Genomic DNA, 24,947 nt, shown 5'->3' on the forward strand with positions numbered 1-24,947 from the left:
GTCTCATCGTCGTCTTATATAGCTCTTAATTGTGGTTAGAAGAGTTTAGGCCTTTGATATTAATCCTAGTAGTTATTAGTTTTATTTAATAAATTTTTGAAATCCAAATTCAATTAATTGCTTTAAAATTGCATTCACTCTCTCTCTCTCTCTCTCTCTCTCTCTCTCTCTCTCTCTCTCTCTCTTCCCCCCCCCCCCCCCCCCCCCCCCCACCTCCCTCCCCTTCCCTCGTGGGAAGACCCCCCCCCCCCCTCACCTCCCCCCCTTGCCTCGTGGGAAGAACCCCCCCCCCCCCCCCCCCCCCCCCCCCTCTCTCTCTCTCTCTCTCTCTCTCTCTCTCTCTCTCTCTCTCTCTCTCTCTCTCTCTCTCTCTCTCTCTCTCTCGCCACATGGACTGCGAGTTTCTAAAATTTTCAAAGGTTCGATATGGAAGCTTTGCCTCAAACTCCACTTACCACCTTCCTTCAATTGTGTGGGGTTTGCACCACGCTTGCGAGGAGGTGAGGGAGTTGTGCCATGGGCACACTCCCTTAGGGGTCTCTAGTGCAATGGAGAACAAAACACTCACCATGCTCTGTAGTGAGCTAGAGAGAGAGAGAGAGAGAGAGAGAGAGTCAAAAAATGGTCCCCTTCCCGATGCAAACACAATGAGCCCGGCCCCTCGTTTTTTTGTAGCGGTCGATCCGGTGCCTCCTTCCTCGTTAAGTGGCCTTACCTATGCGCCCTTCTTCCTTGTCACACACACACAGAGAGAGAGAGAGAGAGAGAGAGAGAGAGAGAGAGAGAGAGAGAGAGAGAGAGAGTTCTGTTATCGTCCTCGGAGGTAAAATATGACCTATGGGACCAAATGAACATGTCACGTGGTGTGAGTGGAGGTCATAAGTGACTCTCGATGCTCAAAAATGGTTGAAATGAGCGTCGCAATAGAGAGTCCACATCGTGGTTGGGAGAGGAAGGTATGTAGGGAGAGCTCATGGCTGAATATATGGGGAAAAGAGGACCTAATGTGGTCAAAAGCTGAGGACTCAAGTAGTGTGTGGTACTCACTCTCTCGCACTTGACAAGGGCATAAGGTGCAAAGTCAATGAGACTGCTCGCCAGTGCCCCAACGTCCTATCTTGCAACGTAGAGAATGGGAGCTAAGACGAATGGAGGCAATGGTGCGGATCGCACTCAACGGGATGGGCTCAAGGATGTAGAGATGGGTTCAGAGAAGAAGAGAGATTTGTAGTTTGGGGAAACATGTCTGGTGTAATGGCTGAAGCGAGAACCTCCGGATTTCTCCCAAGCCGTGATATAGTAAGAAGGCCTCATTAACTTGGGAGTCGATCGACGCATCCTTGACCAAGTGACATGCATCCCATCTTCCAAAAAGCATCCACCCCGAACTTAGTATTTTGCTCTTGCATGTCTTTTGGAACTTTTGACTTGCTTCATATGCGATTCTAGGAAATCGATACAAAGGGCTACGTTGTGTCTTAAGCTTGCACTCCACAAACCTTTGCATGCCCAAGACCTCAATGGGAAGCGATCTGACTCAAGAAGTAAGAGCATGTAGGGTTGTGTCTTGGCTTGGATAAAGTTGGTGAGAAAACGCTTTTGAACATTCTCAAACTCTTTCCAAGTAAACTTCCCGATGCTTCCACCCCACACCTCCACACGATAAAGAAGCACTGGTGTCACCGAGAGAGAGAGAGAGAGAGAGAGAGAGAGAGAGAGAGAGAGAGAGCTCATGCATGCCTTTTTCCTAGAATAGCTTGTGCCTTGCTTTGCTAAACTTAGCTTTGATACCACTATGAGACCAGAGTGTCTGAAACCCTACTCTCCACCTAGCCTCTGTCCCTTCATATAGGCAACCCCTGAGCTCGGTTGAGACTAGCCCTTGGCCTTTGGCCCTTGGCCTTTGGCCCTTGGCTTGACAATTACTATGTAAGTTAGGACTTGACTACAAACCTACTGCTACTCCTATGAAAACAAGCTGGATATTACCTTTGTATGCAACATGAGGCCGAATATTCAATTTGTAGTCTGAGTGGTCAACAAATTTATGCATAGCCCAAGGTATAAGAATTGGTAGGCTATTAAAAGGATCTTTTGGTGCTTAAGTGACACTTTACATCTTGGGTTGTTTTATCCCAAGGGGGGATCATTGCCACTAGATTTTCATGCTATTTTAGACTCAAATTGGGTTGGTTGTTATGACACACGAACTTCATGCATATCATGGTTGAGCAAGAAGCAACCTCATGTGGTTACTTCTAGTTGTGAAGCTAAGTACAGGGCAATCTTCACAGCTACAGTTGAGTGTGATACCTTATGGCTGATTTGGGTGTTGGATGGGACACTGCCAACATAATCTACATTGACAATCATATCACATTGGTAGTTGCAAGGAACCCAGTTTTTCATGCTGGCACAAAGCACATTGAGGTGCATTATCATTATGTTAAGGAGAGACTTTCAGCAGGTGAGATCAGCCTGGCTTATATGCCAGCACAGGACAACCTTGCAGATCTGTTCATAAAGACATTGCCTCAAGAGAAGTTTGAAGCTTTTTGCAAAGCTTTGAGCTTGCTGCCTTTATGGAGTGATCATGCCCTTAGGGTGTGGCGCTTCCCTATACACTATGTGTCGGCTCTCATTCACCGCATTACTCCCAGGGGGGATTTGCTACCATATATCTGGTAGTGATGTGTGTGAACACAATTACAACCGTCGAGGCAATTTTTCCCTCACTAGGAGATTTTGCCCCCCATGCATTATAGATATGCCCATCACTTTAGAGATAACTTATCTTTCTATTTGTGCACTAAGCAATACACTCTCTGTTGTGTGCCTTGAGCTTCTTCATCTTCTCCAAGTTTTGTGTGCATCCTTGCAACCCTAATTCCAACACATCATGCCTTTGCATCATCTATTGTTGCCCTCAATGTCCTCTCTTGTGATCATATGAGTTCCAATATATTAAACACATCAGAACTTCCAACATTTTTTCATGTAGCATTTTAAAAAGATTAAAATCTACATGAATTTTTTTGAGATGTTTGGGACAGGTTTTTAAAAGTTTTGGACATGTAATTTTTTTAAAAATTTCAAAGGCTCTCTTAGTGGAAAGCTATAGCATAATTTCTAGGTTTGCTTTAGATTTGGAGCCACCACTCCTCTTGCCGGCTCTATCCCTTTTGAGTTTGACTATTGCTCTTCATTCCAATAACCTTGCCATCACTTCTAGATTTGTGCATTCACATATTCCTTTGTGCTCCACTTTTCCTTTCTCTTTCATCACCCATGCTCACATCAAACATGGGTTTGTTGTTGCCACAAGCTTCTACCATGCTAGCAACCCCTCTCCTACTACATTTCAATCTCTAGGAGAATTTACCCTTTCTACAACTTCCTAACATTGTGGTTGGTTTTTGGTCACTCTCCTACTTTTAGATTGGTTTTTGTGCTTCCTTGGGTGCAACTTTTAGATCACATTCTCCTCTTCCTTCTTTGATGACTTAAGGCATGAGATTTTTGGACTTTGATTTTGGCATAATCAACAAATCTCCCTCTCAATCTCATAGAGCTTATCTTTGTGTGGTGGCTTCACCCTTAAGGGATGTGGGTTAGTGTGCCTCCTATCGCTACTACTCCCTCAATGATTCTTGCTCACTCTTTATTGATTGCTACCTCTCCACTTAGGACTGCATTGTTTGACTCCTTTGTCAGTGTTTTTTCCTTGCACACATGGAAGTCTTTATTATTGGGGGGGAAATCACGCCTTCTCAAGAAATGATGTATGTGGCCCGCTGCTTGTTGTTAATTGCATGCTTTCTATTGAGGAAGAGTTGTGAGTCAACATTTGTAATAATGAGGATCTTGATATTTATGTGTTGTGGAAATGTTGCAGCTGCATTGGCAAAGCAACTTCTTGGAACCTCAAATCTTAGGTAGCACCCTTGAGATTGATGGGGTTGGTTTCATTCATAAATTGGACATCAACTCTGGTGCATCAAAGAAGTGTTTTTTCTCCAAAATTATGATCAAGACTCATATGGCACATGAGGAGGAATAACTCTAGATGTCAATGCATAATTCCAAGTATCAGTTAGTCGAACACCATGTTGATTTCCTATGCTACTTGCACATAAGCCTGTAAGATCACCATGATCAACCAAAGGCACTCCAGAATGCCTTGATTGCAATGGAAGGAGAAGAGGACTATGTAGAGACATCCACCAACCTCACTTAGCCTGAGGTGATGTCAATATAGAGATGCATAGAAGGAAAAGTGTATAGGTTGATAAGAGTGCACAATTGCCTGAAGGACCTCTATCCACCTATGTTCTTCCTATGTTTTCAAATAGTGACTTGAGTTACGTGTTTTTTAACAATTTCATGGAGCTTTTTAACCTACAAAAGCATTGCTGCTCTGGCATTATTGCTAAGAACCTAAGGGAAAATGATGTCATCTCACTCACCTATTGACAACAACAAGTCATGTTAGATCTCCACTCACAAAAGGCAAGTTTGGTGGTCTACTGCAAGGTCTTGAAATGATGTACAATGATCTACCTAGGTATGAAGCCACAATCCCTAGCAAGGGAGGAGTTTCATGCATTGCAGCAACACATGGGAAGAAGGTCACACCTCAACATCCTGCATGTTGGTTGTTATCGATGACATGTTGATTGACATATGGAAGGAGGCACTAGTTGAGGAAGACAAAAATCAAAAGGTAATTTTCCCTCTCTCTCTCTCTCTCTCTCTCTCTCTCTCTCCCCTCATAGTCGCACCACAACACAAAAAAACAAGGAGGAGGGCTCTCTTCTTCCCTTACTCTCATTGTACTACTACAAGCATAATACATTCTGGTTACAATTGATATTCTTTTTGGCACATAAATTTTAACACTTTCTACCAAGAATTGACATTCATCTTTTCATGTTATAAGCTCGGGTGTAATTTATGTTGCTTGTTGTGTGGGATGATGGCTTTCTTGGACATGCTTGTTGGGGGCACAAGGGAGACTTGGGCAAAGATTCCTCCTTTGAAAAAAAAATTGAGAACAAACTTTCCTTCTTTCAGTATCTTCCATTCCACATTCCTCTATGGGCATTTAAGGCCCTGTCAAGATATTTAGGAGGCACTCGAGTTAGATGGAATGCATACAAAATTATGGTGCTATAAAAGCAAGCAACAATAATTGGCATTTTTGGTCAAGCTATAAGGTGTACGGTTGGTTTGGCATGTGAAGTGAGAGAATCTCGACAACTACTAGTAACAAGCACCACTTGGTCCATTTTAGCCATCCATCCTGAAGTCATAGTTGCAAATCAAGTAGAAGTGCGCCTAGATGAGGAAATAAAGGTGGGAGGTGAATGATTGACGATGTCATGATGGCAAAAAAATAAAGGGTAGCCTTCTGCCAAAAGGGCAAGGGAAGATAAAGGGGATCCTTTGCTTAAGGACAATAGGACAGCAAGAAGATTCTGGCCAGTTCATTCCCCACTATTTATTCTGGGGAGCTTTACCAACTAAGGTGAAGGCTCTTGCTAGGGGGATTGGCCAAGAGACATGTTGTCAATGCAAAACGGCCAGGGAAGACCTCTCTCATCGCTTCAAGGAATGCCCAACGATCAGTGGTTTGGCGGGAAAGATTTGCAAATGGGTCCAAAGGACTTGGAAGGTAGGTTTCTTTAAAAAATGATCTTTTTCTAGGAGGGAAGGCTCTGAAGAGCAAAGAGCTAATCATTGCAACACAAATTGTTAGATTCTGCTACTTCAGGCAGATTTGGAAGACCAGGAACATTCGGGTATTCAATAACACCATGGAAACAGCCAGTTTCAGGGAGATTATACAAGAAAGCAAGGGGGTGATCTTAGCTCTCAGAAAATGGAAGAACTCAAACGAGTGGAACATGGTTATTAACACCCTAGTAACCGGCCCGCAAGGATAAGGACATGGCCCCTCTGGGGTGGATCCTCTCTCAATCAATGTATCTATAGTCTTTTGGATATGTCATGGCTGGTCACGAGCATAGCAAGAATTTGTAATTTTTTAGGTTTGTTAATATAATCCACTCACCATTGTGAGTTTCCCCCCCCCCCCCCCCCCAAAAAAAAAAAAAAAAGGGACAACAAGAAGATAAAGAGGAGCCTTTTGCCAAAAGGGTAAGCGAAGATAAAGGGGATCCTTTGCCCAAGGAAAACAGGTATGAAGAAATCGTGATAGTTCTAGATGATTGAAGCTAGTTTACCAATTTATAATCTAAGTGCAATACCAAACTATGTTTTTTTCCATAGTACCATCCAATTCCAACACAACTATGTGTTTTCATTTGTTGTAGTATTTATGTGTAGATTGTTACCATATACATGTGGTAGTGATGTGTGTGAACACACTAGGACCGCTGGGGCATTTTTTCCCTCTTTAGGAGGTTTTTCCCCCCGAGCATTGTATATACGCCCATCACTCTAGGGCTATCAATCTTTCCATTGCACACTAAGTACACACTTTCTATTGTGTGCCTTGAGCTTCCTTCGTCTTCTCCAAGCTGTGTGCGTTTCTCTACAACCCTAATTCCAACAATTGGTATCAGAGCAGGTTGCATCCTCCCGGGCTTAGTCGCCAGCTGCTCTAGCACACGCCTGCTCACTTTCTACAATTTCAGTGAGCTTTGGAAAGCGTTCGCAGGTCGACAAAAATTTTGGGAGCGCTCGTAGAGCCTAATTTGCTCAGATCTTTTATTCGGGCTCATTTCGGCCTCCGAGTACTACAAAGGCTATTTCGTCATTTTGTGCAGAATTTTTGTCACTGCCATTTTCTGCATAATAGGTGCCTCATAGTCTTCTACGGTTTGTGCTATATAGCACATGTTGTTCCCGCTCTGTTTCTCCTATTTTCGAGCAGTTTTCACATCAGGTGCAACATTTACCATGGCTGACAACAACACAGATGTGTTCAAGATGTTTGCTGCTGAGGACAGGTTGGATGGGGACAATTACCCTATGTGGGCTTATATGATGCAACACGTTCTTGTGTCAAAGGGCGTCTGGAATATTGTGCAGGGCATTGATGTACGTCCTGGTTATGAGGATGTAGGCGATGTTGAGGATGTTGCAGGTCTTGCTGCAAGGATTGCAGCTATTAGAGTTGTTTTGCCTACGGCAGAACAAGCTCGTTGCGATGTAAAGGATGCGCAGGCTCATGCATTGATTGCGTTGTCTGTGAAGCGCACCATTGTTTCTCACATCCGTTCAACAAAATCTGCAAAACAGGCTTGGGATATTCTAGCAGGTCTTTATGCAAGCCGCAATGAGGCTAAAATTGCTTTGCTACGTAAAGAGATGGAGTCGAAGATTATGCATGAGGAAGATGATATGGACACTTTCCTTGCTGGTGTCAAGGATATCAATGAGCAACTTATTTCTGCAGGTGAAGTCATTTCAGACAGTTCCCTTGTGCAGACTGTTCTTGATGCTTTACCAGATTCCTACCAAACTTTTGCTAGTACTTGGAGACTGATGACCCAAGGAAATCCTGAAGTTGTCAAGTTTGATGCATTATGCACATTGCTGTTGCAAGAGTCACTTTCCAGAAAAAACAGAACTAGGCAGCATGTAGTTGAACAGGCTTTTATTGCTTCTCAAAGAAAGGGTGGTAACAACAATGCCGCCACTTCTTATGGTTCTGCTGCGAGTGGCAAAACTTCTGTTCCTAATGCTTCTACTGGCAGCAATTCGTCTGGAAATTCTGATGATAAGGGCAAAAAGAAGATGCGTTGCCATCATTGTAAAGCTAATGATCACTTGATCACGTCGTGTCCTAAGTTGAAGGCCAAAGACGCTAAGAAGAAAGAGGGTGGTTCCACTGCAAATGCTGGTTCCACTACAAATGCAGCCATTGTTGAGTCTTCTATAAAAGGAGACTGTAATGCTGATGTTGATGCAGAATGGGCTTTTAGTGCATAGTGCACTTACAATCCTGTTGTCCATGATGCATGCTTGTCAGTTGCTACAGATTCACATGTGTGGTATTTCGATAATGGTGCTACAAAGCACATTACCTCACATCGTGAATTGTTTACCTCTCTCGAGTTTGTCCCTCATGGGAATTTAGTCACTTGTGCCAAAAATACCTCTTATCTAGTTCAGGGAGTTGGAAAGATTGTGCTTACTGCTACAAATGGCAGTTCCTTTACACTTGTTGATGCACTTTATGTACCTGGGATCAAGAAGAATCTCTTGTCTGTATCCGCACTTGTTAGACTTGGACTTGTAGTCAAATTTGTGGATGACAAATGTACAGTTCATGATCTCAGTTTTGGTGATGAAATTGTTGCATTTGGCATTTTGTGTCGTGGGTTGTATAAGCTCACTTTGTATGACAAGTGTGGAAATTTTTTTGCAAATCCTGTTGCAGATTCAAGGGCTATTTCAGATGCAAAACTTTGGCATGCACATTTTGGTCATCTGAATTTTGCTAGTTTGCAGAAATCTGATATGGTTGCTTCTTTGCCACCTCTTGAAGCACCTATCAAACATGTTTGTGAAGGCTGTATTTTGGGTAAGATGCAGTGTTCTAAGTTTCCAAAGGATGGTTCAGTTCGGGCCACATGCAGGTTGCAGCTGGTGCATAGTGATGTTTGTGGGCCCATGCAAACTCCGTCCTTGGGCAATTACCCTTACTTCGTGACTTTCATTGATGATTACTCCAGGCATGCATGGGTATTTCCGCTTAAAGCAAAGTCCGAAGTTTTCATGTGCTTCAAACAATTTCTCTCTATGGCTAAAACTGTCTCGAAATGTACTATGGGCACCCTCCGATCCGATTGAGGGAGGGAGTATATGTCTCATGAATTTAATGCATTTTGGGCTAGTCGTGGGATAAAACACCAATGTACAGTGCCTTATACACCTCAACAAAATGGTGTTGCTGAGAGGAAAAAAAGGTCACTGACAGAAATGGCACGATGTATGGTCAAAAGTCAAGCTTTGCGGCATTCTTTTTGGCTTGAGGCCATCATGTGTGCCACTTATGTCCTTAACAGGTGTCCTACGAAAGCTTTGCAGTCTATTACTCCATATTAAGCATGGCATGATAGAAAGCCTTCTATTGAGCACATGCGTGTTTTTGGTTGTTTGGCATATGCTTTGGTGCCACAAACACAACGCAAAAAATTGGATGATAAGGCTGTCAAATGTATTTTTATTGGTTATAGTGCTGAAAGCAAAGGATACAGGTTATATCATCCGCAAACAAAGCGTATTCTGGTTTCACGGGATGTAGTGTTTGTGGAAGATTTTGTTCAACCCTTGCTGTCATGTACTAGAGACAGTAATGTAAGCTCACAGGACATTTATGACACTTGTTTGCCTCTTTTCAATGGTGGAAATACAAATGTAATTTCCAATGAGGCAAATGTACAGCCTATGGGGGTTTTTGAAAATGTTACAGATCAGCCTATTACTGATGCGGATGTACATGATGTACTTGATGAGGAAAGGGCTGAAAATGAGCAGGCTAGAGGTATGCCAAAATGGATGGTGCACACTTTGCGTGACAGTAAATTGGATGCACCTTTGTCTAGTCGTACTCGTTCAGGCTCTCGCCATGCATCTTATGCATCAGATTGTTATGCTTTGGCTGTGTCTAGCTTACATGATGTTGAGGAGCCTCTGTCTTTTGATGAAGCACAGAATTCAAAAAATTGGATGGCTGCCATGCAATCAAAATACGATGCACTTATAGAAAATGACACATGGACTTTATGTGATTTGCCTCCTGGAAAAAGGCCATTGGTACAAAGTAGGTTTACAAGTTGAAATGCAAGCCGGATGGTGAGATCGATCGCCATAAGGCTCGAGTTGTTGCAAAGGGTTATGCATAGCAAAAAGGCATAGATTATGAAGAGACTTTTGCTCGCACTTGTCGTATGACTACTGTGCGTTTTCTATGTGCATTTGCATCTCATTTTGGTTGGGATGTACATCAATCAGACATTGTTACTGCTTTCTTGAATGGTGACATATTTGAGGAGGTTTATGTAATGCAGCCTCGCGGTTTTGTCATAAAAGGACAAGAGGACAAAGTGTACAGATGTAAGAAGTCTTTGTATGGGTTGAAGCAATCTCCTCGTGCTTGGTATGGGAAAGCTGACACTCATTTGGTTAAACAAGGCTTTCGTAACAGTCCAACAGAAAGCACATTGTATGTAAAGCGTGAGGGTGATGTACTTCTCATTGTGGTTCTTTATGTCGATGATTTGATGATCACTGGACCAAATGAGAGACATATTGTTGAATTTAAGGCTGATTTGAATGCTACTTTCAAGATGAAAGATTTGGGACTGTTGCATCATTACTTGGGTATACAGTTTAAGCAGTGTGATGGTAGTATTGCCTTGTGTCAGAAAAGTTACATAGAGACATTGCTATGTAAGTTTGGACTTGAGGATTGCAAACCTATTGCCACTCCCATGGAAACAGGTTTGAAGTTGAGTCTACATGATGCTGGCGATCCTGCTGATGTCACTCTTTACCAAACTGTTGTTGGCTGCCTCATTTATGTATGCAACACGAGGCCAGATATTCAGTTTGCAGTCTCACAACTCAACAGATTTATGCATAGCCCAGGGTCTAAGCATTGGCAGGCTGTCAAGAGGATTTTCCGCTACCTTAGTGGCACTTTACATCTTGTCTTGTTTTATCCCAAGGGGGGATCATTGTTGCCAGACTTACATGCTTTTTCGGACTCAGATTAGGCTGGTTGTTTTGACGCACGAGTGTCCACAAGTGGTTTTTGTTTCATGCTTGGCAATTCATGTATATCATGGTTGACCAAGAAGCAACCTATTGTGGCCAATTTGAGTTGTGTGGCTGAGTACATGGCAGTCTTCACAGCTACGGTTGAGCGTCTATGGCTCAGACGCCTTATGGCTGATTTGGGTGTTGGATAGGACACTGCCAACACTATCTACACTGACAGTCAGAGTGCATTGGCAATTGCGAGGAACCCAATTTTTCATGCTCGCATAAAGCAAATTGAGGTGCATTACCATTATGTCAGGGAGAGGCTCTCAGTAGGAGAGATCAGCTTGGCTTATGTGCCAACACAGGACAACCTTGCAGATCTTTTCACAAAGGCATTGTCTCATGAGAAGCTTGAAGCTTTCCACAAAGCTTTGGGCTTACTCCCCTTTGTGGACTGATCATGTCCTCAGGGCATGGCACTTCCCTTTACTCATGTGCTAGCTCTTGTTCACCGCATCACTCCAGGGGGGATTTGTTACCATATACATGTGGTAGTGATGTGTGTGAACACACTAGGACCGCCGGGGCATTTTTTCCCTCTTTAGGAGGTTTTTTCCCCCAAGCATTGTATATACGCCCATCACTCTAGGGCTATGAATCTTTCCATTGCACACTAAGTAACACACTCTCTATTGTGTGCCTTGAGCTTCCTTCATCTTCTCCAAGTTGTGTACGTTTTTTTGCAACCCTAATTCCAACATGGATAATTTTCCTAACAAGTGCAAAGTCACTATTGCAACAATTACAAAAGTTTTAAGATTAAGGGGTTTTCAAATGGGGTGTAAGGTCTTACAAGGGTTGGGACAATGTTGTCCTAATATTTTTCACTCCCTCGTTCTGTAGCCACCACTCCGCATGTGTTGTTATTGCACATGATATCCCTCATATTTCTTTTCTTCATTACCTATTATATTGCCAATCTTAATGTCATGCCAATTTGGGTGTCTTTGACATATTCTTTGAGTATAACCTAAAATAGGTAGTACCAACGTTTGCGTTAGATGGAATCTAAAAGAGATCCCTTGGCTTGGGGCTCAAGAGGAAAAGGGAAGGCTTAACCAAAAAAAAAAAAAACTTTGTGCTTTCCACATGCAATATCTCGAGATAGGTTGGATAGATGTTTAAGGTCTCTTGGGATAGTTTCTTGCAACGTTAAAACTCTCTTCTTCTTCTTCTCTATGTGTGTGTGTGGGGGGGGGGGGGGGGGTCAGACTATCACAAGCCCTTGAAATAGTGTTGTGGAGCAAGCAGGACCTGGTAGGTTGACGAGTGTGAGCCCCTCGGGTAGTGCTCTACGTTCGCAAGCATGGAATCTATGTGGAGTCCACCTAAAAGAAGTGGAAAGGACTGAGTACAGTAGGTAGGCAAAGATTCTTTTGTTTGCTTCCGTGGAAGGAAAAGGGGAGGTGGTGACGTGGAGAGAGAGAGAGAGAGAGAGAGAGAGAGAGAGAGAGAGAGAGAGATTCTTTTGCGGCTATCATTTTCACCGAGGGGAGCGGAGGGCATGTGAAGCGAAGAGACACAGCAAGGCAGAGTTCTTTTGGGCAAAGTGATATATTGAGTGATGTATGTGAAAAATGGCATTATGCAAGTCAATTTGGAAGCTTGGTTGGTTGGTTTGTGAGGCCCGGGCCAAGGTGGTGGGCTTTGGGCATAGATCTAGCAAAAAATGTACATTTTGGATGAGTTTTGAGGTATTCTTGGTCATTTAGAAGTTGGAGCTTTGTGGGGGCGCTAGACGGGGCTAAAAACCCATTAGGTATGTAGGGGGTTTATTTTTCAAAGTACATAGATATAAAACCATCTCTATCTAATGGTCATCACACGAGGAGAGAGCTCCTTGGAGGGAACTTCCCTCCCCTTGGAGATGGTGGACATGCATTGCTTAGTCATACTCCTCACACTGACACTCGTGTCTACATGTGGTGGTGATAGTTTTGCCATCGACAATGGTATTGGCGGCCCTCAATACCATTGGCAGCCCTCAACCATGCCATCAAAATGTGGGTGGCCGAGCTATCCTTTGTCTTGGCCACACCCCTTAGGGGGTTTTCCCATGCATGTAAGGAATAGTCATTGTCATGTGAATGTTCAAGAATGAGCAAGATAAGTGCATTGGTGTCTTGGCATGTGAGAGCTAAAAATAAATAATCTTTTTGGATATTTTGTATACCAACAACAAAAAGAAGGAAGGAGGTAGTTTTAAAGGGGATTATTATCACTTTTTGGGTGTGGTGTGTGGGAGAAGAAGACAGCCAAGTGGATGAAGAAGAAAAGGTTTTTTGGAGCAAAGTGAGAAATCTCTTGCAATCAACAATGAAAAGGAAGCTTTTGGGGAGTTGATCTCCATCAATGGAAGCTTGAATGGAAGAGTCATCAACATATTGTGCTTGATGTGGGAGAAATTAGAAGAAAATTTATCTTTTGTTGGAAATTTTGGGTTCTGATTGTTCCTATACAAACAATCTGATCATGATATTAGTTTAGGGTGAACTCGTTAAGATTTGTGTCACATAATTAATTGGTTCTCTTTGGCTTATTGGGTTCTTGGATTTGGACTAAAATGGTTTTTTGACTCCTAATTATATTCTAATCTTCTTTATCTATCTTTGATCGTCTATAATTAGTTAATATCAAATTTGCATATTGTCTTATGCTCTTACATAAAGTAGCTTAACTCATGTCATAGCCAAAGGTTCATTACCTCATGATTCATAGACTATGCCACTTGCAAAAGTACAAAGACCTTCATACTTCACGCCATCAGATTTATAATCCACCACAATAAAAAAAACCTGATAAGAATTTGGCAAAGCATTAAGAATTGTCTGCAATAAGAGTACTGACAAGAATAGCCTCACTAATGGCAATGAACTAATCTTTGAGATCTTTAATCGCCACAAGAAATACATCATTATCATCCTCTTCTTTCATAATTTGGACTCTAGCTCCTTATGCATGTAAGCAATTCTTGCCAAGTTGGAACCTACATATAAAGAAGGCAGTCTACCCCATGTCTACCCCATGCTTGTTTTTCCCATTTCTATTGAGAAAATCTATGGAGTAATGGAACACTTAATAATAACAAAATCGATGCATGAGCTTGTGTAACCTTAGCATCGCAACATGCCTACTTACTAGTAGGAAAAATAACTACTAGAGCTTGCACCTTCATCGAGAGAACTTGGTCTAACACCATTAACACGCACTGTTGGAAAATTCTCTTTTGAACAAGTAAATGTTGCATCATGCATGCCCAAGGTGGGTAGTTTCTCCCATCAAATGTCCTCAACATGTAGTATTCAAAAAACATATTATTGTCAGCTATGATCGAAGACCTCACCTGATCGAAAAATTGTTTCTACAGAAGGAATTACAAATTGAACCAGCTTGTGTTATATAGCACAACCCACAGTAGACTATAAAGTTGTTGTTTTACGTAAATTTGCAAAAAAGGTTCAAATTGCATGTGTACTACTACGAGTAGTGGAAATGGAGGCCAAAATGAGCCCAAATAAAAACTTGATAATACCAAGCCTCAAGGATCTTTCCCAAAGGTTATGTTACCGTGCAAACACTCATCAAAAATCACCTCAATATGAGAACGTGAGCCGGAAGGGTGCTTGAAATACGCCTGTAGGAATGCATGCAAAGATGGTGAAGAAAAGGAGAAGCTCAAGAGCATGCAACATATGAAGTAGTAAATTGAGTGTAGTAATACAAAGACAAAGCTTGCCCTATGGTGATGGGTATGTACAAGTTGGGTGGGGGGGGCCTTCTAATGAGGCTAAAATTTGCCCTAGTCCTAAGTGTGTTCACACACTTCATTGTCATAATAAGATAGCAAAAAAACATGGTTCTTAGCCTTGTAGTTTTTAGACTAGACTAATTGAAGCAATACAAATACAAGATCATCAAACTTCACAACACTAGATTTATCCTGTGTTACTAGTCTCCAAGTGGAGACAAAGGTTTGATAAGATCTAGCAATGCATCATGAACTATCTTCATAAGGTAACTTTCAAGAATGACCTTACCAATAGAAATCAACTTCTCCTCGGGATCTTTAATCACAACAAGGAATACATCTATCTCATCCTCATCCTGAGTAACCTTTGACCTTACGCAAGTAAGCAATTTTTGCCTCATCAAGTCCTGTATACAAAGGAGGTAGTTATCCCATGCATCTTTTGTTGTTTGTGCTTAGGGAATGTGTGGAGCAAAGGATCTCTTAAGAGAATGTGCAATCAATGCATGAGCTTGCAAATCGTTACCATCCCAATTTCCATGCTCACAAGTAGGGAAAACAACTACATCAATATAGTTTTATAACATGCATCAGCATGCACAAAACATGTATCCATAGAAGCTATTCTAACATCATTACTCATCACCATGTTTGCAAAGGCCCTTGACAAAAAATCATTGTTGTGTGCTATGGCTGGTAAGTGCACCTGATGCAAAGTTGCTTGTGTAAAGGAAAAACTACAAAAAAACATTTTTTTCTTTATAGCACAACTGACTACAAAAGTCTTTGTTTTGCAAAAAAATGCACTATCAAAAATGTTAACCCTCACAGACACCCTATCACCGTTGACGGACACATATTATTTATTTGATTGAGTCATGGCTTGGGCTTGTCTGTCCAATAGGTGTGTAGGTGATCGCCGATGAGAGGCGCACCACTTATCTTATTTTTTACCGTACTTTTGCAACGACTGGCCACTGTGGGCACCATGTTTGAATGGGCCAAACTCTTATAAAAGTCCATTTGACCTAAAAATCCTCATTCTCTGAGGTGTAAGCTAAGAAGTTCTCTTGCTCCGTCTCTGTCTCCTTCTCCTTCGTGTGCTCACAGGGGTGTGTGTGTGTGTATGCTTGAGAGAGAGAGAGAGAGAGAGAGAGAGAGAGAGAGAGAGAGAGAGAGAGAGAGAGAGAGAGAGCATTGTGGCGACATCAGCGGCGGTGAGGCGATTGAGTGTAGCATGGACGGTGGCACCTTCTTCTTCCCAGCACAGGATCCTTTATGACGGAAGCATTGAGTGGTAAGTGACACACCCATGCCCCTTTGAGCTTGCTAGGCTCTTCTAGTTGTGTGTTTGCAGCCTTTCGAGGCTCGCACATAATGCACATGCAAGTTCCCAGCTTCGACACGTACGTCAAAGCGTACATGGCACTGTTGCCGGGGAATGTCTTGCATTAATCTTGAGGAGCACTCAGTGCTACCTCTGGAAGCCTTTCTTCCATCTATTTTCTGTTTTTTTGTAGTGTTTTGTTAGCTACTGTTAAGTGACTGTAAAGGATAGAATAGTAGGTTTTTGTCAGTTTCTGTTAAGTGGATGTAAGCTCTATTAGTGCTGCATTGTACTGTTTTTATTAGTTTTGCAAGATCTGTAATGAGTAGGTATTAGTAGGTGTGTTAGTGAAAGTAGACAGGGAGAAGTAGAGTAATGAGCAGTAGGGTTGACTGTCTGTGAGTGTGCAAAATACTGTGTTTAACAATGTGTTAGCAAAGGTAGTTAACGTTAATTAGCTATGTTAGTTGAAAAGAGGGTAGATAGAGCTTGCAAGAGTTGCTGTGTGCGTGTGGGAGCTCGGCATCCACGCGGCCACATTATCCTTAGAAAAAGTTTTTTTGAAAAAAAACACTTTGGATATTTGGGACTAAAAAAAGAAAACTCAAAACAAAATTTAAAAAAAAAACCTTATCTTAAAAGGAAGGGAGCGTGATCTTTGCCCAAGCCCAAGCCCTCAGTCTTATGATATACTATATACACCGCTTTATATATAAAGACTAGGACCTCAAGTGAAGGGAGGGCATGTGGGACAAGTTCCTCAAGTCCTCCACCATCCCCTTCAAACTCACCCTTTGGACTTAGCCCTCTCCCCACCTAGGAAAAAACTAGTTTTAGGATTTCGAGGGCTGTACGTAACCAAATCGGGGGTTGTAAAGCACGGCACATCCCCCTAGCCAAGACAATCGCTTTGAGCTATCATACGCCATATTCCGTGGCTTGATTAAAAAAAGAAGCCAAAAATACAAAAAAATGGTTTGTGAACACTAAAAAACTAGGTGAGCGGCCTTCACGGGCACTCACCAACACCTCTAGAGTGTTGAGGTCACATGCACCTATGCTCTGGTCGTGTGCTAGAGGACGAGCACATCAAGAGTGTCTCCGTTTATGCGGGCACTCATTATTATTCCTCTACCTTAGGCTCTAGGCCCTTAGCGGGAACCCACGGTAGTACCATTCAGGACTCACATATTGCGTCTAGTGACTCTTCCTCTGACTACGACGTCATGGAGGATTACTCGATGCCTAATCCTGATAGCTCAAGCTAGGACATGCATGCCATGGCCCACGGTCCGGGCCGAGCTTGCGTAGCCGCTTGAAGGAAACCTTTAGTAGAGCCACTCGCTCCGAACATGGAACTAACGATGTAAATGAGGGGGTTGGGGAAGTAAATTTGCCATTCATGACCAACGTAGATCCCATGCTCCTGAAGAATGTGCACGTAAATACTCCATTCACTTCACCCCCTGACTCTTCAAAGCTATCCCCCTTCAAGGTTATATTACTTGATGGTTGAAGCCTTGCCAAAGTGCAAGAGGTTGAGTGGTATATCATTGCGGGGAAAAGGAAATCCAGAGCTTACGTGGGGCAGAGCAAAGGAGAGAGTTAAAAGTGAAAGCCCCTATGTCAACATCCATGCCATGCGAGCAATCGAGTGCTCCTGAATTAGCGACCACTACGGGTCAACCCATCAACCCATAGAGAGCCACATTGCATCTAGTTCAAAGGACACCCCTAGCACCCCAATCCTAGATGGAGCGTTCCTAAATGAGAACTAGGAGTACGAACTACGAGCAAAAACTATACCTGACCTATACACAGGTCACACCTATCATGTGGGTTGGTTAGATGTCCTACAATCCACAACGGGTGCTACTAGTGTAGAGGATCAACAACAAAGAGTTTGTGAGGTCATCCATAGGGTTATTGAGCTAGAGAGACATAACAAGGGGATCCACATGCTTTCAACGGGTCTCCTGAGATTCTTGGATACAGAGAAGGCTAAACAACCAACCTTATGGCAAATGGAGACTCCCTTGGTAAGTCCGATGGATCCTCCATATGTGATTTTGCCAGGGGTCTCACTGCAATCTGAGTCCACAAGTGATAGCTTTACCTTTCCAAGTCTAGCTCATCTTTCCCTTGATGACACCACGGCTACCATGCCTACCCCAATGATGGGCATGCCAAGGAATACACCATGGACCTCATTTGTTAGTAAAGCACCGCTACATGGTAGCTCAATGCCGGCAACAGTACCTACAAGTGTGTATCAATTATACGCACCTATAGGTACTCGTACTCATATAGCTCCTACCCCTCCCATTGTCTCAACAACTTATGCTCCACAGCCACAACACCCAAGCTCTTATTTCAATGCGACCATACCGGTTAGCATTAGCATGTCACATCCGACGTCTGTTATGCCTAGGGCCACACATATGAACTTTGGGCCACCACATGGCACAACACCGTACCAAACTTGGAACCCAAGGGATTCCTATGCACCAAGCCCAATCCCAGTCCCTACTCCACATGTAGTCTCTGGAGCGCCTTCACCCACGGTGCCTACTCACTTAGGTGACTTGGCAACATTTGCTCGAGCTATCGGTCGATCTATTGCTGAGAATATGCACAACACATCTGATAGGGAGCCTAGGACTAAGGTAGTACAAATAGCCAGGCTCACACAAAAATTTAGTGGAGATGGGGATGTGAGAAAGCATATCAAAGTGTTTGAAAAAATATGTGATTCCCTAGGCGAACACAATGACCTACATAAGAGTAATGCTTTAAGCCTAACCTAAAGTGGGAAGGCTGGGGATTGGTATAGAACCCTAAGGGTGGAAGAAAAAACAATTTACCCTACTCTTAGGAGACTGTTCTTGAAAGAATACATACGAGAGGGAGTGCTTTGGGGTGTAGCATCTGAGCTCCACAAAGCCCAATGAGAGGAAGGAGAGTCCGTGAGAGACTTTATTAGTCGCTTGAAGCATTTGAATTCTTGTTGTAATCCAAATGAGTGCTTCAATAATAACCAATTGCTTGGTAGATTCATTAGAGGATTACGACATGAGGATATCTACAATGGCCTAGTCATTAGAGGTATCACCACTTGGGAAGCAGTCACCACCAATGCTATCCAATTGGAAGATAATTTATTGATTCAAGGAGAAAGAGTGTCTGTTGAGCCTAAATCTACTAGCTCACAAGCATCGGGGCATCAGCCAATGACCCTAAAGCCTATTGCTAAGGAGCCAAAGATATCTAAGATGACTTTAGCAGATCTCACAAAAGCCATTCAAGAGAGTCTTAGAGACAATCATGCTCCGCAAAACAATCATATGTATCCAAGAAGGGAGCAACAATGGTGCTCAGTTTGCTATGGTCCGCATAGTACCAGTGAATGCCCTACGTTTAGAGTAAAATTTAATGGGAATTGCAATGCCTGTGGGAGGTATGGTCATCAAGCTAAGGATTGCATAGTATTTAAGCACGCGATGGCCAATAGACCAACCTTAGCATGGACAAACACACCTCGAGTGCCTGCATTGATGCCAGCCCCACGTTGACCTATAAGATGAAGGCTTGATTGACTTTGGAACCAGGCGGCTCACAAGACTATAGCCCACACGATTCAGAGTCAGAATCATCAATTGAAATTGACTAACAGGACGAAGAATCTGAGTCAAATCTTAATGCAAATGTGGGGACAAACCATTCAAGGCCCGATGGTACCTTAGATGACAATCTATCCAGGAGAGCAGAAGACACAAGTAGATTTATCTAGTGACTCTTCACTAGAGATCAGTCGTAATCGGAAATTAGACAAGAAGAGTAAAAGATATAAGAGGTGACGATGTCAAGCAAATGTGCGTGCTAGAATAAGTGAGAAGAAATCTACCGCATAATGGCTTAATTATATGGGGTCATGTGATGCTCATCGGAAGTTGGTAGATAACTGGGGTGAATACCTTCAAAGCGTTATGTGGTGTAGTCCATAACCCATTGACATCGCACAGCTAGAGGCTACAGAGAAGCCAAAGTTGAGCCGTACCGTAATGAGACGTCAAAATTAAGAGTTAGCTCAACAAAAAAAAAAAGCGAAAGTGAAATCACAGTCCATAGAACAACAAAACACTGCAGACTTACACCCTGCACCTGAACATTTCAAATCCTACACCACGGAGGAGCGTAAGGTTGTGTATACAAAGGCTCAAAGAAAACCTATCGATGGAAGCAATGGAGTCTACGACGGTCCAATGATAGTTAAAGAAATAGAGTCAGTAGATCTAAGAGAAGAGTCCAAACCTGTTTTCATGCCCAAGATCAGATAGAGACTAAGGAGTATGTACTTAAAGAACTTCTCAAGGAATTCAAGGATATATTTTCTTGGACATATCGTGATATGAAAGGTGTTCCACCTTCCGTGGTGCAACACACAATCCCCATGAATAGCATGGCTAAACCAGTCCAGCAATGACCCTACCCAATGAATCCTTAGTATGCAAAGATTGTTCAAGAAGAGATTGAAAAGCTTGTCAAATGCGGATTCATATACCCTATTGAGCACTCAGAATGGGTGTCTCCAATAGTGATTGTGCCGAAAAAGAATGGGAAACTCAGAGTGTGCGTGGATCTCAAGAAGGTCAATGCTGCCACTAGGAGGGATCATTACCCCTTGCCATATTCAGAACATGTGCTTGAAAGAGTTGCAGAAAGGAAGCTTATAGCTTTTTAGATGGGTACTCTGGATACAATCAAATCACACTTGCACTAGACGACCAAGCTAAAACAGCTTTTATAACCAAATTTCGAGTGTTCGCATTTCGTGTTATGGCTTTTGGCTTAACCAATGCTCGTGCTACCTTCCAAAGATTAATAAACACCGCTTTTAGAGAATATTTGAGAAAGTTTTGCGAAGCTTTTTTAGATGAACTTTTCTTCTTGGAAAGAACATCTATCATGTTCACAAAAAGTGTTTGAGAAGTAAAGATTGTATCGCATCTCCTTAAACCCTTTTAAATGCCAATTTTGGGTAAAACATGGAGTCATTTTAGGGCATATAGTGTCCAAAAATGGGATTTCCACATATGAGGGAAAAATTAAATCCATTACTGAATTGCCACCACCTACAAACTATAAAGGAGTTCAAAGGTTCATGGGCCATGTTGGTTATTACCAACGATTTATTTTAAACTTTACCGAGATAGCTCGTCATTTGTACAAGCTTCTTATTGCGTTCCACTGGACCACGGAGTGTGACCATGCTTATGAGTCATTGAAAAAGACCTTGACTAGCACTCCTATTCTATGAGTGCCCGATTGGAATGTAGTTTTCCATGTGCATATTGATGCATCGAACTTTGCTATTGGGTGTGTTCTAGCTCAACCAGGAGAACATAAATTGGACTATCCCATTAGCTTTGCGAGTCGTCAATTGAATAATGCTGAGAGAAACTACATCACTACAAAGCAAAAGGGTTTAGCTATGATTTATGCAGTAAAGAAATTTTGCTACTACCTCCTTGCCAACAAGTTTGTTTTCTATGTGGATCATCAAGCGTTGTTGTATCTAGTAAATAAACCTTGTTCCATGGGAAGAATTACACGATGGTTGTTGATTCTTCTTGAGTTTGATTTTACTGTTGTGTTGAGGCCTAGTAAAAGACATGTCATGGCGGATCATTTGTCTCGCATACCCAATGGTGAAGCCTCTACTGAAGTCGATGATGAATTGCCCGATACTTCCTTATTTCTAGTTGAGACCATGCATGAATGGAGTGAGAAGATTGTGAACTTTCTAGTTAATGGTTTTCCACCCAAGGAGCTTCGTAAGGATATAGCTCGAAAATTGTTAAAAGAATGTGAACCTTATTCTCTCATTGCAGGAACTCTCTACAAGCTAGGGAAGGACGATATTCTTAAACGTTGTGCCCGTGAGGATGAGTATTTATACATACTGCAAGAAGCCCACATGGGTATAGCCGGAAGATATTTCTTAGGGGAACTAACTGCTATAAAGGTGTTGCAATCAGGCTATTGGTGGCCTACCTTATTCAAAGATGCATCACTTTTTGCAAAAGGATGTGATGAATGCCAATGTTACAAGATCACACAACGAAAGGATAAGATGCCCTTACATCCTGTTAAAGTGACTCAACCATTTGAAAAATGGGGTTTAGACTTTGTAGGCCCAATTAGTCCAGCAGCTCATAACACTCAATCTCGATATATTATCGTTGTGGATAGAAGCCAGGGCAACACGTAAGGCTGATGCAAGGTCAACTGCCAAGTTTCTCTTTGAGAACATTATTACAAGATTTGGTTGTCCCTTTGACATTGTGAGTGACAATGGTACTCATTTTATAAATGGAGTGATAAGGAACTCACCATAAAGTTGGGATGGTAACCCTTTAGTTGACCGTTTATATATTCTTAAAAGGTCAGACGAAGAAAGGCAATTGACTGTGCAAAACGCACATGTGGAAAAATATAAGAGGAAGAAATGGTTTGACCGTCATCTAAAGAACAAAGATATCAATGTTGGTAATAAATTCCTTATGTATGGAGTGCGAAACAAGATAAAAAAGTTAAAATATGTGAGAAAATGACCATATAGAGTATGTGAAATCACCCCACACGGTACTATTCGTGTAGAGACTTTTGATGGAGTTGAAACCATTGGATTCCTCAATGGGAACAAATTTAAAAGATATTATGATCCCTTTAGCCAAGAGGAGCTACGTGCCATCCATAAAAAAAAGGCAACCAAGGCACAAACAGAATTGAAGAAGATACAAGCTCAAGCTGAGGCTAAGGAGTGACAACGCATAAGACACCAACGAGAGGCCAACCTTGGAGTTACACATGCATTCCACGTTCAAATAGAGGATGAGGTTGATTGGACTATGACACACCTCTATGATATCCTATTGAACTAAATAGCCCCTATGGGAAAGTGCTATATAACGCCTTGTTAGACACGGGTGCTAAATATAATCTGTAGTCATATGGGGTGTGGTGTCGGTTGGGAAAGCCATCCCTATTTGCGAGTACTATCCAAGGTAAGGGTGTCAACAATAAAAAAACTACGGTTTTTGGTATTTGGCACACTTCTGTCAATTATGACAACGGGATTGTAGCTCAAGACTTTTTGGTCATGCCTGCTGAAACTATGGAAGGCAATATAAACCTAGGATGCACGTGGATGATAACGACCAAATGCACTATTGATTGGGGAACTGGGAGTGTTACAGTGCAGAAACCAACTCTTAGCCCTGCCACCCAAGCCATAGTCCCTGAGATATTGTCTCTTGAGGAAATAAAACCTGAAACATTGCATGTCTAGGAGGTTGAACCATATGTCCCTATAGCCCAACTCTCTAGAGCTTCAACTTTTGTAGTTGAAACAAAGCTTGAGACACACAAGACACGTCCTAATACAGCGAAGAAAACATACAAGTGGGTCCCTAAAGCTTCTTTAGTGACCATGGCTAATGCTAAAAAATAGGAGCCTTTTAAGAAATGCCCCACTCGCTCCAGAAATGTAAGAAAACGTGGCGTTGGATTCCTAAACGACTATTGGAAATCCAAGGCTACTATCAAGGAAATGATCAAATCTAGGTGCCAAAACGTAATTTGTGTTCTTACCTATCACCTGACCCTCCTGTGAAAGGCCGATGGAAGATCGTGGGAAAGGAAAAATCATAGAACACTATACCCCAGATCAGGAGCTAGCATGGGTACCCAAGCGATAAAGACTTGTTTCGCTCAGCTCAGCCATAGAAAAAATGAATGAAGCTTCTTGTTCTTCATGTAGTTCATATACAAAATTAGAAGCTTCGACACAACCTCCACCTACCATGGTACATATCCATACAAACGAGAAAGAGTTTTCACCTCCTGTTGTAAGTTCACCACCTACAACAACGTTGAAAATCAAATCTTGGGAGAGTACCTTACCACCCTTGCAACTAGATGAAATGCCTAGGGCAATCAAAAACTATTAATCAAAGTTTTCACCCAAGACAACTTGGAACAATTTGTTTCAAAAGGTAACGACGTCATTCCAAAAGGTATGATCTATCCAAGGAAGGGGGGAGTGTTTGCTTACATTCATCATTCACTCACTCCCCTCTTAATCTTCCTCCTTGACCTCTCAATCTCCCAATCTTAGGGAATGTATATATAAAGTCTTATACTCACAAAAACAAGATTAAAAAATAAAAAATCAAAAGCCACCAAACAAAAATCTGGAAACGTACGAGTTCTAGTACATGACCCAAAATCATAAAAACACATTATTCACAAGGACACGACCTTTTGACATGACCCTTATAATATTTGCACTCTAACCATCGTCTATCTGTGTACAGAAATGGCTAGTATGATAGAGTCATCCACTCCTACCTTGGGTGAGAGGTACCCTCTTTACTTTGCACAAGTGTTTCACATAGTCTACCCGGTGCTTGCATGTGAATGGGATTTGGTAGATATGCTAGCGTGTGAGAGGAATTTCAAGGAGTTAGAATGGCCAATACGTCTCTTGACCATGAGTGATCCATACTTAGTAGAGGACGTCTCTCCGATTGCACAAACTTACCCTCTTGACCATGATGACTAGACGTCTAGTGATGTTCTTGGTGAACATTTGCGTCTCTAATGATGAGAAAGAGTTACATGATTACACGGATGACACACATGGTCTCACGAATGATGACTTTGTTTTTCTCGACGATGATGAGGATAGGGGTTTACCTTAGGGTTCCCTCCCAATCTCTACAATATCCTATTTCCTTGACTCTCTAGGGGGGTGCAAATAATTAGGTTAGGGTTCCTTATGTTGTTTGATTGTGTTCAATAAAGGTTGGTGCCTCTTCCCACTGATGTGCCTCCTAGAGGTATTCTTTATGTTTCCTAGTGTGTACATGAACATGTTGCTGTTGTTAGGATTTGGACCTTTATGGAATCTTTCTCTCGTTCACTCTTCAAATCAAGCGCGATCATCAACACAAGCAGGTGTTTCTTGACCATTAGCATTGCCCTTTGTCTTTGTCTTTGTTTTTGCAT

The sequence above is a fragment of the Adiantum capillus-veneris genome, chromosome 5, assembly GCF_014529385.1.
Source record: "Adiantum capillus-veneris isolate H3 chromosome 5, ASM1452938v2, whole genome shotgun sequence".
Taxonomy (NCBI): domain Eukaryota; kingdom Viridiplantae; phylum Streptophyta; class Polypodiopsida; order Polypodiales; family Pteridaceae; genus Adiantum; species Adiantum capillus-veneris.